This window comes from Panicum virgatum, chromosome 4N (assembly GCF_016808335.1).
Source record: "Panicum virgatum strain AP13 chromosome 4N, P.virgatum_v5, whole genome shotgun sequence".
Lineage (NCBI taxonomy): Eukaryota > Viridiplantae > Streptophyta > Magnoliopsida > Poales > Poaceae > Panicum > Panicum virgatum.
Genome location: NC_053148.1, coordinates 10904640 through 10907380, shown reverse-complemented (window position 1 = coordinate 10907380; position 2741 = coordinate 10904640). Strand labels below are relative to the sequence as shown.

At 39.9% G+C, this 2741-nt stretch overlaps 1 long non-coding RNA gene across 2 annotated transcripts; it reads left to right on the top strand.

The window, feature by feature from the left end:
• The first annotated feature begins 214 nt into the window (after window positions 1–214).
• LOC120670573 lies at window positions 215–1026 on the top strand. 2 transcript variants are annotated; one of them, XR_005673254.1, is made up of 3 exons: window positions 215–348; window positions 563–642; window positions 770–1026. It is a non-coding gene; the product is annotated as an uncharacterized LOC120670573 (long non-coding RNA). The 2 variants fall into 2 exon arrangements; XR_005673253.1 differs by lacking the exon at window positions 215–348 and having other exon boundaries at window positions 486–642.
• The last annotated feature ends 1715 nt before the right edge of the window (window positions 1027–2741 follow it).

Below are 2741 nucleotides of genomic sequence, written 5' to 3'. Positions count from 1 at the left end.
CATCTGAAATGTAGAAATCTCGAAAACAACTATGGAGCGAGGTTAGTGATACAAATATGTGAGTAAGGCAAGTAGTTTTCCTTTATTATTGAGTATAGTTGACGGGTGAAAATGGCACTTAAGCACCATCAACACTCGGCAATGGCGGTAACTGCAGGCAACCGAAGACAGGTGAGGCGCTATCCTTCTTCCCTAAATTTCCTTTTTTTCCCCTTTGATGAATAGAACTGCGCAGTATATATGTGTGATTAATTAGTCATTTAGTATGGATTGATGGATCTACATGATCCATTTGTGTTTGTCATCTGAGGATTAATTAGTCCCCTACTATGCCGAGCACGAGCACAGGTGAGTCCTCTCCCGTGACGCATTCCCATCATGGAATGGGCAGCAATTTAGGCACAAAATCCCCTCGTGTTCTTTGCTCCTAATTCGACATGTAAAGAAAGTGCAACATGGGATGGGATAGCCCAACTTGTGTAAGCTAATTTGCTGCAATGCCTTCTTTTTTAAGGTGTGACTTGTGAGGTGCTAGTTATTTCTAGTAAAATTTTTGATGCAGTGTCACTGCAAAGCATTATATTTGCGTCACCTCAGATCTAATGGAAAGGCAAGGATGGATCATGGCTGAAGGGACCAAAGGTAATTGTTCACTGAACCCAAGCCAGTTCAACACCAAGTTGTAATTTAGTGGAATGCTCATAGTAGAAAACCTCAGCTACTGTGTCAATTCTGTTCAGCCTTGCTTACTACTAAACCACAATTTCAGGATATCATACAAGGTGAAGAGCCAAACTCTGCGGATGATGTTGTGAAGTTCTTTTTTGGTACAGTTTATCAAATTGCTGAGCATAGGCATCCTTTTAGCTGGTTCATGCCCAGAATTTACTAAGTTTTGTGTCAGTTAGATGGTGAACATATGTGACAAAGTGACATGTTATGAAATGGTTGTAATGGCACATGATGTATAAATATGATGTAATTTTGAATGCTTCGATTGAGCAATTCTACAGGGATTGTCTAATATATGTTTACGTTATCATAATAATTTATTTATTTATTTATTTATTCGTCATAGACTAGTCATGCTGGTTCATGATTTGTGACATTCTGCTAAGCATTACAAGATAAAGAACAATTGTCACAGAAGGTACAAATTTAGTGACGATACACTGATCGTCATCAGAGGCATTTTATGACGACAAGGAAATCATCACCAAATGCAGTTTTATGACAATCAACAAATCGTCACAAATGTGTTTCATTCTATGACGATTTTCATAAGAACGTCATAAATGACATTTTGTGACAGTCGTTCCATGACGATCCTCATGATGCAGTAAAAATGTCACTATTGCACTTCTATGACGAAAACCCATATTTTCAGTGATGATATTGGATCATCAAGGATAGTCAAATCTCTTGTAGTGTTACGTCTTGGTTAACTCGACGGAGTTCAATCCTAACAGTTCTATTTTAGAAATCAATCCAGTCCTGGTATAGTACACACTACTCGATTAGATCGAGTAGTCTGGGATATTTTTCAGAAAAAGTTGTATACTACCTAGATGACCAAGCAAGGTCTATCCTGACTGGTCAACTACGAAAATCCCTCAAGGAGCACGAATAAGTTCTTGATACTCTAAAATAGGTTGACAAGAGCCTCCTGTTCACCTATCTATCAAGGAACATCTTAAACTACTAACCCTCCAAATACTCTATAAGAGTTCCCCCAACGATTGGACAACAAAGTTTACATGAGCTTCGCTCTAACAAAGCACTTCCTTTAAAAAGGAAATCTGCTTTAAGCTACGGCTTTTCAGCGTTCTTATAGTGCTTTCCCACTTGGTTAATCCTGTGGGATTCAATCCTAACAGGTCAGCACTAGAATTCTGATTCAGAATCACACAAACTCAACCCCATTCGAGAATACCTTGCCTCCTAAGGCACCTACGGATACAATTCCTCGTATCTACTATTATAACTGAGTAGGCGCGATGCTGCCAACACTCAGGACATTCGAGTACAATTACTTGACACAGCAAAGGATTTCACAATCCTACCACAGAATAAGTACTTAAACATTACACAAATACTTAACATTTGTTCAAAAGTACTTGTGGCCTTCACGCTAATAACAAGTTCAAGGGGACTCAGGCTTGTTCAGGGACTCCACTATCTGGTTAGCCACCACAAAAGTTTCTTCCAAATAATGACAGAATTGTTCGTCAGTACAATCAGCTTTGTCTTCCTTCCCAAGTGCGTCTAGACGAGTGGTCGGCTAGTAAGATTTCACCAACCCGAGTACATGACCCACGTACTGATGGGTGGTTGTGGAGACATACCTTTCAAAGACTTCGGGTACTTTAGGAAGTTTCCCCGCCAAAGAGAGCGGTTCATCCTCATTCCCCTTCGGTATCTCCATAACCTTGGCTACTTCTTGGGCAGCATCCCTCACTTGCCTCAGCTCCACGAGCTCTTGTTGCATCGAGTCCCGGGATTCTGACAAGGTCTTGAGTTGCTGAAGAACTGTCAAGGCCTCTCGGTCAGAATCTTCCTTGATCTTCTTGAGCTTTTCTATTTTATCTGCATTTCGGTACATAAGTATCTTTAGACCCAGTACCAAGCTTTCCTAAATCTTTAAAGATTTTGTACAAGCTATGTACTCGATTGAAAGAAAATCTTATAAACACCAAGCAAATCAACTAGTCGACGACATCATGTATGCTAAAGACTAACCT